The sequence below is a fragment of the Pan troglodytes genome, chromosome 12 (assembly GCF_028858775.2).
Source record: "Pan troglodytes isolate AG18354 chromosome 12, NHGRI_mPanTro3-v2.0_pri, whole genome shotgun sequence".
NCBI classification, from domain to species: domain Eukaryota; kingdom Metazoa; phylum Chordata; class Mammalia; order Primates; family Hominidae; genus Pan; species Pan troglodytes.
In genome coordinates this window covers 19,913,888-19,928,372 of record NC_072410.2, presented here as the reverse complement: position 1 = coordinate 19,928,372, position 14,485 = coordinate 19,913,888, and the positions used below count along the sequence as shown (strand labels likewise).

General features: G+C 41.4%; 1 protein-coding gene and 1 long non-coding RNA gene across 3 annotated transcripts in view; both read left to right on the top strand.

Annotated features, from left to right (window-relative positions):
• The window catches only part of TMEM182 (transmembrane protein 182), a 250,522-nt gene that overhangs the window by 165,533 nt on the left and 70,504 nt on the right, over positions 1-14,485 (top strand). The window lies entirely within an intron of this gene.
• On the top strand, positions 8,469-10,081 carry LOC129143183 (uncharacterized). The gene is made up of 2 exons (XR_008546323.2): positions 8,469-8,512; positions 9,564-10,081. It is a non-coding gene; the product is annotated as an uncharacterized LOC129143183 (long non-coding RNA).

Genomic DNA, 14,485 nt, shown 5'->3' with positions numbered 1-14,485 from the left:
GATTCCTCATTTACCTCAGGGATAGTGTCCTCACAGGGAAATTGACAAATAACCAGGAGAACATCTGGAATGTACACGGCAGGCAATCGGAGACACTTTTGCTGTTGCCTAGGAATGGATACACCCTGGTTAGAGTAAAGCATATCTCTTCTCCACGCCTTCCGTTGTCTACTTTCTCTTTGAAACATCTTAGGGATAATTATTAGGAATAAATACTGAGAAAAATAGCAACGGCAATAAAAGTAGCTGCAATAATAATAGTAAAAGCTAATATTGATGTACGATGCACGAGGCACCGGGCTGTGCTTTACGTGAGATTCCTTCTTTACCTGAGATTCCTTCTTTACTTGTCACTACCATTTCATAAGGGAACTACTATAGCACATGCTACTGCTAAGAACCCCAAATGGGTTGAGAAACTTGATCAGGATCACACCTCCATGCTACTAAGCGGCAGTCAGGATTTGTTTCACCAGATATCTCAGATCAATACTAATGAAGCTCTTTGGATACATAAAGGAATAAATTATGGTTCATTTCCATTTCAAATGGAAATAAATAACAAAGAAAATAAAAAAATTAAATTTTCTAGCCAATGGATTGATAATTTTTAAGTAAGGAATCAATTACAATTGGACATAAGATTGTCTGTACAGCTGTTGTCAACTTCTTGCAGCCAAACTCTGTGAGATCCATTCTTCTTGGTGGTCACATAGCAATGTTTATTTTAAAAGTTGTATAATTTCTGCTCCTAGTCTGAAGGATAAGTAATACAGCATTTCTACGGCCAAAACAAAGAAGAAAGCAGACAGGAATGTTCCAGGTTTTTATAATTCTTCAAATTGTAATAGAATAGATATTATATTAACAATTATAATTATAATTTAAATGTCAGAAATTTTAAATATTTTATGCATGTGTGATTATAGAGACACATTCTCCAAACTAAATTCATTAAAAATATTATTTCATTAGACACTTATTTAATATTTTTTGGTTTGTGATATGTTTTAATATCTTAATATTATTAAATATGTGTTCTTAGGACCTGCTCAGTTAGGTAGGATTAAACATAACAGTCCTACTATCTGAGTAGTGGATTCTGACGTTAGAGGTATTTATCCCTAAAAAGGGGGTTGCATAAATTTTAAAAGGAGGCTGTATATATTTAATTGGAAGTAAATTGATGTAACAGATAATCTTTATATTTTTGGTAATAATCTTAAAATAATGCAAAGAGGATCTTTGAAATAATTGTTGGTGAACATGTGCTATTAGAGCTGGGTGCATTCTTTCTTTGCATCGTTCCCAACTCAGGAAAAAGCCCCAGGGCATTGTGGGAAGTCGGAATTATAGTGTCTGAATTTTGAATAGTATTTGGCTGAATGTAAACATGACAACATTTTACTAATAGAGTACCTGAAGGGCCTGGTTTGCTGTGACTTGTAGAAATTAAACTTCTTTATTCGATTCCTCACAGAGCCCAGGGGACAGGCTGAGGCTCAATGGTAGCATCAACTAGCAATATCAAATTGTGCAGGTGTATCCTAGAAATTCCTTTTCTGTAGGCCATATTACAAAGTTTGATCAACTCAGTGTTTCATATCTTCAGTGAGATATATATTCTGAGAATCGAGCTCTCTAGTCATCACAAGATTGACAGCTGACCTCAGGGCTCAAGTACTGCATCAGTCAGCTTAGGCTAAGTTATGTGGTAGTAACAAACATGCTCCAAGTCTTTGTGGCTTATAAAAATCTAGGTTAATTTTTGGGTCATGCTACTCATCTGGTACAAGTCAGCTACATTTCTTGTACCCAGGATAAAGAAGCAGCTCCTGTCTGGAATATTGCCTGTTTCATGGCAGAAAATAATGAGACCATGACAGAGTCTCATATGAGATTTTAAACCTTTTGCTCCGTGGTGTCACATGCCACTTGCTCTGACATTTTCTTGGCCAAAGGAAGTCATATGGCCATGATTGAAGTCATTGAATAAAAAATGTATAATCCTTGCCTAGAGAGGGGCATTCTAATTCATATGGCTAAACCTGATGTCAATGGTTTGAAGATATATTATCTTCCCACCAGAAAAGGTGGTGTTTATTTCAACTAGTAACACAACCTACCAGTTTCCTAAGAAGAAATTAGTAATCTAGCTTTGTCCAGAGCATATCCAGTATCTTAACCTAACAGATAAATAAGCTAAGGAGAAAAATAATTCTCCTCCAGTGTCTTTACGATTAGCAAATAGCCCTTCAGGCAGTAGACAAGACGTCTGATTCTGGCGAAGGCAGAGGTCAATGATTTCTTTGGTGGTTGGATGCCTCAAATGAAAAAATCTCCACTTTGGCAGCTGAATGTAAAGGGAGATATCTAGTCAGTAATTAGTTCTTTGTGCAAAAAGAACTAATTACTGACTAGATATCTATTAAGCATTAGCTCCTGTGGGAGAACCTGGGAGCAACAGTTATGCACCCACATATTTTGTGGACTTGAAGTGTGCAGAACTCAGCAAAGCATATTGTCAGGAAGCAGTGCTGTAGAACATGCTGGACCCATATGCCAGAAGGGACTCTGCCCCGCAGGAGGCAATAGAGCAACGCCAGCCCATCTCTGTGGAGGGGCTAATATGCTATAATACTTCCCCGGGATTACTTACTGGGAATGTCCGGAGGCTCACCATGGCCATTGCAAGTGCAGTAGAGAGTTGTTTTTGCATGTCTTCATAATGTTACTTTGGGTTCAATATGGCCAATCTATTTAAAGTGGGGATTTGATAACCTAGTCCAATCTAATTGGAACATTTTTCTTTAGCTTAGTCAAGGGTCCAAACAATGAAATTTGAGCCCTGTCACCTCCTCTGTCTCTCACCAGGTGAATACAGCCTCTCAGACAGTGTCTCTGGCACAACAAAGATGACGGTTTGGTTCCCCATACATTTACCTGGTCAATATTCTTCAGGATTCAGCAGAAACCTTCCCTCTGGGACACTTTCTTTTTTAACCCTTTCACTGCCTTGCCAGGGCCCCACACAGTTTAGTCATCACTATCTGTCAGTCCAAGGACAGTAAGTCCTCACTTAACATCATCCATGGGTTGTTGGAAACTGACTTTAAGCGAAACTCTGTATTTATAGGGAAATTAATGTTTAGGCTAATTGAACCTAAACGAGAGTTAGGTTCCTATGGCCTGTTGTTGGTCATAAAAACATCACCGAACTTCTAATATAAAGACCAAACTTCTAAATAAAGACTAAAACACTTCTAATATTAAACACTAAAATACATGTGAACTGTACAGACATTTAAAAAATAATAAAAACAAGATAATTATTTCCCTTCCTATCCCAGTTTGGGGTGGGAGGTGGCCAGTGCTTAGCCTGGTAGCTCAGGGTGCCAGGCGGGAACCAGTCCCAGATAGGACCCATCTCATCACAAGTTGCACTCACACACACAAACTCAGACTGGGCCCACGTAGGCACATGGATTCACCTAATGTGCATGTTTTTGGGATGTGCAAGGGAACCAGAGTACCTAGAGAAAACCCACACAGACATGGGGAGAATGTGCCAACTCCACACAGACTGTGGCCCCAGCAGAAATCAATTCTTTTTCTCCTCCATGTTATAGTGTAATGATGTTATTCCAGGACCTGCTGTAGTCCATATACGTGTATATGTGTAACCATCAGCCTGCATTGGGTGATCTGTTTACATGTCTATCTCCCATAGTGAACTAAACATGTATCCTATGTCTGCTTCTTCAGAATAAATTAGGTATCTCTGTGTTCTCAGGTACCATCCATATCTTCTCAACCTTGTACCACTAGCAACTAAATGCTCAATAAAAGTTGATAAATTGGATTAGCTTCCAATTTGCCTGTGCTGGAAGGGTAGCACTTAAAATATCTGCCTATACTTTCAAGCAGAGAATTCTATGTGTTAATAATTGACGTTTCTTGAGTACTCACCGCAGACTACGCTCAATCCTTTATATGTGCTATTTCATTTCATTTAGTCCTCACTGAATCCCCATAAGCTCAGTATTAATGTCTCTATTTTATTGATTAAAAAATAAAATTGAGGATATGAGACAGATTAGGTACTACTTAGGGATTTTATGAGTCTTCAAATATTGCTGTCTATCTTCAAAAAGACAAATAAAAAGAAACTAGATATTAGTAACTTATGAAGGTGTAAGTTCTAGCTTCTGTCTTGAACACATCCTTAATATTTTTGAATACTAGATTCATTCCAACCAATATTTTTCCAGAGTTTCTTCCTGGTGTTGAGTAAAGCCTCTGATGTGTAAGCATATAAGATGGTGGGGAAATATGGCTAAACTTCTTTCTCAGAATTATGCAAGTGTTCTTGTACCTTACTTTCCTGAAGTCTGTACCATAAACATCTTATATGTCAATTAAAATTCAAATATACAATTGAATATCTTTCTATGCATTTTCATATCTCCATATATCATGCAGGAAATCAAATGTGACTGGTTTATCCAATGAGTTACATTTGCTAGGTAAGCAGGAAACAACTCCATTATTTCAAACCACTATTTCAAATGAGTTCTGATGCATTCCCTTCCTGAGCCAGGATGACAGAGCAGGAGAAGCTCAATTCTAAGCTGGTCACTTTGCCACATCAGGAGTTGGTGGCCTAAAGTACATCCAAATCAAGACTTGAACCTGGCATCCAGAAGAAAGCTGCAATTCTGCCCCCAGCTCAAGATCGACCCCAGCTTGAGGCCTCACAAGGGGGGAACGTGTCTAGCTTTGCTTTGTTTCTGCTTCCTGTTTCTCTGAGCTTCTACGCTTAGATGTTTCCAGCTCCTCTATAGTTGGGATGGAGGTAAAGGAGTGAGCTCTTTCCCAGCTGGGCTTTTGCACTAGGATCATGGGATTCCCTGTGTGGTACATAGCAAATGCTGTGCATTCTCTCACAGGACACTTTTATAGGCTCTTTCCAGATCTCACATGGGGCGTTCCCTTATTCAATGGTTCACCAACTTGGCTGCTGAGTTTTCTTTCTCACCCTTATGAAGTCCTCAGCTTGCCCTCTGGCTCACAGCTTCTTTCTGCTGGCGAGCCTTTTCAGGCAGACCTACCAGAACCATGCATGTCCACCCAGTGTTAGGAGTGCAAGCGTCTCCCACTCAGCCACTCTTCATGGCTCTCTGGTTAAAGGCAGCCTCTTGACTTCAGATTTCTGGGGGTATGATTTCTGTGCCTCTCAAACTGTTGGGACACAGGTCAATTCCCCAAGTATTTTCATCATTCTCCAGGCCACAGAGCCCATTCACCTTAACTGGGAGTGGGAGTAAACATCCCCAGACACCTTTCCTGAAGGGAGATACACACTAACCTCCATCTCTTCAAGTAAGCCTCTCACTCTCTCCAATCAGCTTCTAGCCTTCTAATATCTAGGCTGGAGGATAGGAATTGGTAATGTGGTCACATAATTAAATTTGGCCACCCCTTTAGCAAAACATGAATGTGTGGTACAGGCAGAATGGTCCCCAAAGATGCCCATGCCCTAATTCCTGTGAGTATGCTATATTACTAGCAAGAAGGACTTTGCAGTTGTAATTAAGATGAGGGATCTTAAAATAGGGACATAATATTGGATTATTCCAATATGTTCAATCTAAGGACATGAGCCCTTAAAAGGAAAGAGCTGTGTCAGAGACAGCAATTGAGGTTAGTGAGATTTAGAGTGTGAGAAAGATTCAATCTGTTGTTCTTGGTTTTGAAGACAAAGGGAGCCACCAGCCAGTGAAAGAAGGTGGCCTATGGAAACTGGGAATAACTCCTGGCTAGCAGTCAGCAAGGAAATGGAGGCTTCATTTCTACAACCACAAGAACTGGATTCTGCTGACATTCTGGGTGAGCTGGGAGCAGATTCTTCCCCAAAGCCTCCAGATAAGGAGTCCAGGCCAGCTGCCATTTTCATTTTCACCTTGTGATACCCTAAGCAGAGAACCTACCTAACCTGCCTAGACTTCTGAGTGACAGAGCTATGAGATAATAAATTTGTGTTGCTTTAAACTGGTGAATTTGTGGTGACCTATTACAGCAAGAATAGAAAAATGAATACAGATGGTTTGGCTTCTCTTTTGAGAATGCAGGAGGTGATTGTCTCCATACTATATTCACCTTTGGGGTCTCTGCCAAGACTACCAGAAAAGTCCCATTTAATATTGTGTTGCATATTTTCTTTTCTAAGTCAATGCTCAGCCACCTGCTGCTTCTCCAGGGTCTACAGAGGCCAGCAGGTCCATCAAGAAGAGCAACACCTGGGGAAATTCTGGGCGACAATCAGGAAAGGAGCAGTAGATTAATATTTTATATATTGCTCTTAAAAGAGAGCTAAATGTTTACTTTAATACACAGTTTCCCTCTATTTTATTGAGCTATATATAGAGAATGGAAATAAAAGCTTACATTCATGTTTCTAAAACCCATGATTTTAAATCCAGCCTGCTCAGCTTCCTACAAATTCTCAGCCGCCTACATTTCTCTTCTGTTTGCATTTCCCCATTTCTCAACAATAAAGTATAGAAGAGTAGGAGGCAGCGTGCAAGGTTAAATTCATTATCATTAATTGGTTGCTAATGTAGAAAGAAGTGATCAAATACAACTTTATGTACTGTTTTGAAAGTAGGGCTAGACATTCTGCCACAATATTGATGTCTCAGGGGTGGAAGGATGAAGTGGGATTCAGGAACACATAGCAGGTGTATTAATGTGAGCTATAAAATGAGCTTTCTGAATCTGTATTTTGAGGGCTACAGAGTCTCTGCACTAACTGCTAATCTCCCACTTGGAATAATCACTACAGCAGAGGAATAAAGCCAACACTGAAGCCATGAAACCTTGCATAGTTTCTTGTGTGTTGACTCTTGGACTTCAAGAGTGTATGGTACTTCTCAGCTGAATCAGTCAGAGTGGGCTAGGGTGCTTGTATTAGTCAGGGTTTTATAGAGAGACAGAACAAAGATATATATATATACACACACACACATATATATATTTATATACATATGTGTGTATATGTGTGTGTGTGTATATATATATATAACAAATTCTCAGCTGCCTGTATTTCTCTTGTGATCATGTAAGTTAATACCAATGAGCTTCTTAGGTATTAACTTACATGATCACCAGGTCCCACAATAGGCTGTCTGCAAGCTGAGGAGCAAGGAGAGCCAGTCCAAGTCCCAAAACTGAAGAACTTGGAGTCCAATGTTCAAGGGCAGGAAGCATCCAGCGTGGGAGAAAAGTGTAGGCTGGGAGGCTAGGCCAGTCTCTCATGTTCACATTTTTCTGCCTGCTTTATATGCGCTGGCAGCTGATTAGATTGTGCCCACCAGATTAAGGGTGGATCTACTTTCCCCGCCCACTGACTCAAATGTTAATTTTTTTGGCAACACCCTCACAGACACACCCAGGATCAGTCCTTTGTATCCTTCAATCCAATCAAGTTGACACTCAGTATTAACCATCACCAGTCCATCCCTTGGCAACTTTAACCCATACACATCTCATGAGATCATACATAATCTTCAAATAAAGACAATAATAAGGTCATAATTATACCTAACATAATACAACTATCCTTCATACAACCATAAATGCACCAATCTCCAACACAAATACTACTACATAGAGTTAACAATACTTAAATGCTGATATGAAGTCAATAAATCTTATGTCATATGATAAAAGAAAAAGATAATTAAATGAAGATATTTTCTTAGTACAAGTGTATACATGCACAAATCTGTTTTAAACAAATGGAAGAGGAAATACTCGTGACAATTACAGTCCCCATTTCTGCAGCTGGTCACGTGGTCATAGCTGGTATTGATGACTACCTTCCTCTACTACCCATTCTGTATTCCGTTTGCCTTCAGCAAGCACCTTAGCAGGTCATGGTTTTTATTTTTCCTGGTGGAGTGACACAAACCTTCATTCCTGAAGGGTCTGGGCCATTTGTAGTCCTGCCTGAATTGGGCTGTTGTAGTTTCCCATTGACCTTAATCACAGGGCATGTCACCCCAGCCAACATGGTAACTCCCTTCTTAGCCTGTTGACTTAAAGATAGGAGGAGCCCAAAGTGTCCAGGTGGCAATCTTAACTTCCAATGTAATGGGATTGTTGTTGTGTCTCCTGGTGGCAGTGTTCCTCCCTCTGAAACTAAGACCTCTAGGCCAGCAGAACGTAATGTTGCAGGCACAGGAAGCAAAAATTTTGCTAGTGGATCACTAGGGGTGATGGTGAGTGGTGCCACTTCCACGTCCACCCCTTGATTCCTGGACCCGTGAATCCTGGCTATGGGAGAAAGAGTACCATATATTGGACACTGATTCAGAGCATACATGGCTTTCTGGAGAACTTTGCCCCAGCCCTGCAAAGTATCGTCACCTAGCTGCCATTGTAATTGTGACTTCAAAAGGCCATTCCAACATTCTATCAATCCAGCTGCTTCAGGATGATGGAGAACATGGTAAGGCCAGTGAATTCCATGAGCATGAGCCCACTGCTGCACTTCTTTAGCCATAAAGTGAGTGCTTTGGTCAGAGGCAATGCTGTGTGGAATACCATGATGGGGGACAGGGCATTTTGTGAGTCCACGAATGGTAGTCTTGGAAGAAGCTTTGCATGCAGGATAGGCAAATCCATATTTGGAGTAAGTGTCTATTCCAGTGAGGACAAACCTCTTCCCTTTCTGTGATGGAGGAGGTCCAATATAATCAACCTGCCAACAGGTAGCTGACTGATTACCCTGAGAAATAGTGCCATGTGAGGGCTCAGTGTTGGTCTCGGCTCTAGGCACTCAGCAGTGGCTGTGGACAGGTCAGCCTTGGTGAGTGGAAGTCCATGTTGCTCAGCCCATGTGTAACCTCCATCCCTGCCACCATGGCCACTTTGTTCATGGGCCCGCTGGGGGATGACAGGAGTGACAGGGGAAAGAGGCTGAGTGATATTCACAGAATGGGTCATCCTATCCACTTGATTTTTAAAAATCCTCCTCTGCTGAGGTCACCCATTTGTGAGCACTCACATGGGATATCAATATCTTCACGGTTTTTGATGACTCAGAGCATTCCATCCACATACCTCTCCCTTAAAGTTCTTTGTCACCAATTTTCCAATCATGCTTCTTCCAAGTCCCTGACCATCCAGCCAAACCATGGGCTACAGACCATTAATTCGCATATAACTGTACATCTGTCTATCTTTCCTTCCATGTAAAGTGCATGACCAGGTGCACTGCTTGAAGTTCTGCCCACTGAGAAGGCTTCCCTTCACCACTCTCCTTCAGTGATGTCCTAGAAAGGGCTGTAGTGCTGCAGCTGTCCACTTTCAGGTGATGCCTGCATATCGTGCAGCACCATCTATGAACCAGGCCCTTGTCTTCTTTTCCTCTGTCAATTGATCACAGGGAATTCCCAATGAGGCCATCGGTGCAGGCTGGGGGAGAGAAGTCAGGATGGCAAGAGTGGAGACCATGGGCATTTGAGCCACTTCCTTATGTAACTTTCTTTTGCATTCAGGACCTGCTCGAGCCCAATTACATATATACCACTTCCATTGGATGATGGAGTGCTGCTGTGCATGACCCACTTTATGGCTAGATGGGTCCAAAACACCCAGTTCATGATAGGCAGTTCGGGTCACATTGGTGAGTTGATGATCCATAGTCAAACGTTCAGTTTCCACCAAAGCCCAGTAACAGGCCAAGAGCTGTATCTCAAAAGGAGAGTAGTTATTTGCAGAAGATGACAGGGCCTTGCTCCAAAATTCTAGAGGCCTCCACTGTGATTCACCTATTGGAGCCTGCCAAAGGCTCCAAAAAGCATCCCTATTTGCCACTGACACCTCAAGCACCGTTGGATCTGCTGGGTCTTATGGCCCAAGTGGCAGAGCAGCTTGCACAGCAGCTTGGACCTGTTGCAGAGCCTTCTCCTGTTATGCACTCTACTCAAAACTGGCAGCCTTTTGGGTCACTCAATAAATGGGCTGGAGTAACACACCCAACTGAGGAATGTGTTGCCTCCAAAATCCAAATAGGGCCACTAGGTGTGTGCCTCTTTCTTGGTTGTAGGAGGGACAAAATGAAGCAACTTATCCTTCACCTTAGAAGTAATATTTTGACAGACCCCACACCACTGGACCCCTAGAAATTCTACTGAGGTACAAGTTCCCCGAATTTTAGTAGGATTTATTTCCCATCCTCTGGCATGCAAATGTCGCACAAATAAGTCCAGTGTGTTTGCTACTTCTTGCTCACTGGATCCAATCAGCATAATGTCATCAATGTAATGGACTAGTGTGATATCTTGTGGAAGTGAAAAGTGTTGAAGATCTCTCCAAATAAGATTTTGACACAAAGCTGAAGAGTTGATATACCCCTGAGGTAGGACAGCAAAGGTATATTGCTGACCTTGCCAGCTGAAGGCAAGTTGCTTCTGGTGGAACTTATGGACAGGAGTGGAGAAAAAGGAACTTGCCAAGTCAATGGCTGCATGCAAGGTACCAGCAGATGTATTTATTTGCTCAAGCAATGAAACCACATCTGGTACAGCAGCTGCAATTGGAGTCACCACTTGGATAAGCTTAGAATAATCCACTGTAATTCTTCAAGATGCATCTGTCTTCTGCACAGGCCAAATGTGAGAGGTGAATGGAGATGTGATAAGAATCACCACCCCTGCATCTTTCAAGTTCTTAATGGTGGTGCTAATCTCTGCAATCCTTCCAGGGATGCCATATTGTTTTTTATTTGTTTTGATTTACTATTTTGTAGGTAAAGGCAGCTCTAATGGCTTCCATTTGGCCTTTCCCACCATAATAGCCCTCACCTTACCAGTCAGGGAGCCGATGAGGGGTCCTGCCAGCTGCTAAGTATGTCTATGCAAATTATGCATCCTGGCACTGGGGAAATGACCACAGGATGAGTCTGGGGACCCACTGGACCCACCATAAGTTGGTCCTGAGCTAAAACTCTATTACCTGACCTCCATAATCCCCTACTTTAATAATTGGAGGGCCACAATGACATTTTGGGTCCCCTGGAATCAATGTCACCTCAGATCCAGTATACAGCAGTATCCAAAATGTCTGATCATTTCGCATTCCCCAATGCACAGTTACCCTGATAAATGGCTGGAGATCTTCTTGGGGAAGGATGGGAGAAAGATTAACTGCATAAATTGTTGGTAATGTAGTGGGGTCCTTCTTTAATGAGACGCAGCCTCCCATTCATTCAAGGGGTTCTGGGTCTGTAAACTGGAAATTGTTCGAGGGGCTGTGATTCTCTGTTTTTATAATTCGACCTAGAAGCTTTCTGCTTGTATAAATTAAGTAGGAATGCAGTAGGGTTCCTATCAATTTCACTTCTAGGAACACCGTGATTAATTAGCCAATTCCAGAGCTCTGCACAAGTCAGACTATTCTGATTGCCGCTTTGCCTCTGCTGTCCATTACAGTAGTTATGCCTAGCTTGCCTTTGATAGTTGATTGCCACCACTTGGCCCCTGCCACCTCAGCATGCAATTATCCCCACTATATTTCAATTTTGTAGTTGTGTGACTGCAGTTCACTCCGTTAGATCTGACATACAAAGAGGAACAATTACAAGCCTCTTCAAAGATGCAGGTGCTGTCCTCACAAATCTATTTTGCAAGTCATTGGTCAAGGGTATATCTTCGGACCCTCCCAGCTGGGATGAGGAGGTCTAAAGTGACTAATTCATCCCACCATTCCAATCTCCCTAAGCCTTTGGATCCCTTCCTCTACGTTAAACCAAGGGAGATCAGGCATTTCCAGCTCACTCACAGTGGACCATCTTTTAATCCACATTTCAGCTAACCAAGCAAATAAACTATTAGAACCTTTCTTAACTCCCCAAGCTGAAGCATTAAAAACAGGGTCCTACTTAGTGAGCCCAAATCAATAAGTTCAGCCTGATCCAACTCTATGTTCCTTCAACCATTATCCCATACCCTTAATATCCATTCCCATGCCTGTTCTCTGGATTTCTGTTTATATAAATTTGAGAGCTCAAACAGTTCTTTTCGAGCATAGTGCACCTCTTCATGGGTCACACTCTCAACCTTACGTCTAGGGGCCCTCTGGGACTTTAGTCTAGTTATAGGTCTAGAAGCAAACAGCGGTGTGGGGGGTGGCTCCTGAGGAGAATCAACATTATCATGCCTGACAACTGCCTCAGGAAAGGCCATCACTACTGCCTCAGGCAGCCCAGGGTTTATCTCCTCAGACAAAGGTGAAAAGGCTGACGTCAGCATGGGTCAGGGAGAGGAAGTTGTCACTACTGGGGATGGGGAAGCTGTTCCTTTTGGCAAAAAAGGTCCATCAGAGTTTACAAACTCAGCGTCCCCAGCTTCATCAGGGTCCTCCCACATGTCCCAATTGCAAGTTGCAGTGTCCCATTCTTTTCCAATCAATGCCCTCACTTTAACAGTAGACACCTGGTGAGGCTGTGGATGCATCTTTCATTGCAGGTCAGCCACTCACATGATAAGAGCTTGTGTTTGTTTTTGCACAATTTCATCTCTTTCTCTATAGGAGATAAGAATTTCACTCAGGACAATCTTAGCAGATTTGAGGCTCAGTATCTGCTTCTGAAGCCAGGAGACAGAATCTCTGAGTTCATCATTTGCTTTCAACACTTTGTCCCCTGAACTTAGGAGCAACCAACCAGCTTCATTATGTTCCTTGGTTCTCCACATATGGCCGAAGGTATTATGTAAAGTGTCACTAAACTGCTTGACTCTCACAAGCAGTAATCAGGAGTGTCAAATGCATTTATTTTGCATAACTCTCTAAACACTTCATACCAAGGACTATCAGTGTTCTCCATACTATTACAAGTAGAGTCCTTAGCATTTTTAGGTCTAATAATATTAAGTGGCAAACTCCAGAAACCCTGAAACCAATTAAAGAACTCCATCTTTAATATTCCATTTCTCTAAAACCACTCCTGGTACCAAAATCTGTATTAGTCGAGGTTCTCTAGAGAAACAGAACTAATATCATATATATATTATTGTATATCTATATATAATATAGATACCATATATATGATATAAGTTATATAAATATATAGAGGAGTTTATTAAGGATTAAGTATTTATATATAAAGGGGAGTTCATTAAGTATTAACTTACATGATCACAAGGTCCCGCAATAGGCTATCTGCAAGCTGAGGAGCAAGGAGAACCAGTCCGAGTCCAAAAACTGAAGAATGTCTGATGTTTGAGGGCAGGAAGCATCCAGGATGGGAGAAAGATATAGGCTGGGAGGCTAGGCCAATCTCTCATTTTCACATTTTTCTGCCTACTTTATATTTGCTGGCAGCTGATTAAATTGTGCCCCCCAGATTAACAGTGGATCTACCTTCCGCAGCCCACTGACTCAATTGTTAATCTTTTTTGGCAACACCCTCACAGACACACCCAGGATCAATACTTTGTATCCTTCTATCCAATCAAGTTAACACTCAGTATTAACCATAAAAATGTGCTACGGTAACAAATAGCCCTCACATTTCTTGTGCCTTAATCCAACAAAAGATGATATTTCACTTACACAGCATGTGCATTGTGAGTCAGCTAGGGGCTGAGCTTTTTGGAGTCAGTAGGACCCAGGTGACTCCTCCATATTTCCTCCCAGGATTATTGCGGCATAGGGATGGGAATGTGCTGAATCATACCACACAGTCATGGCTTACTTCACAGTAGGCAGGAAAGTGAAATCCTATGATATGCCTGGAAGGCAGAGAGCTGGACATTATTTTGTTAATAGCTCTTCCTTGACTTTTTTTTTTTTTTTTTTACTAATCTCTCATGATGAGTTTTATTTTATAACTATAAAGACAGTACCAAAGATATGAATTTTAATGAAAATGAGGTCAAAATGTGGAGTTTATTTTTGTCCCATTTTATGAGAAAATATTTCTGTGATTAAAAAAATAGTATTATCCTACTTTGAACCCTCATTAAAAATATTAAGTATGATTTTATGTGAGCATGCCCTGTGCCCATCCTCTGAATATTTTTACTTCCTGGTAGACCCTCATAACTACATTTTGGAAATAACTCCCTAGGTTAAATAAAATAACACTTCTTTCAAAGCAACTTTTTTATGTTAAAATACATATCAAAGCATCAAACTTTTAACAAATCAGCTTTTTAAGTCTATTGGTAATTAAAGGAATGGGACATGTAGAAGAGCTTGGGTTGTATCTACACTACTAATGTGTCTCAAATACAGAAGTCTCATGTGCTTTCTTAACCTATTCAGTTACCACATCTTCTGCATGCCCTTGGGAGGAACCCCACAGGTTACCAGATCTCTATGGTCTTCTGCCCAGGTCTCAGTGGTAACTGGCATTTCGCCTTAGTGTCCTCTGCATTTTTCTCACTGTATTAGTCTGCGTTCACACTGCTATAAA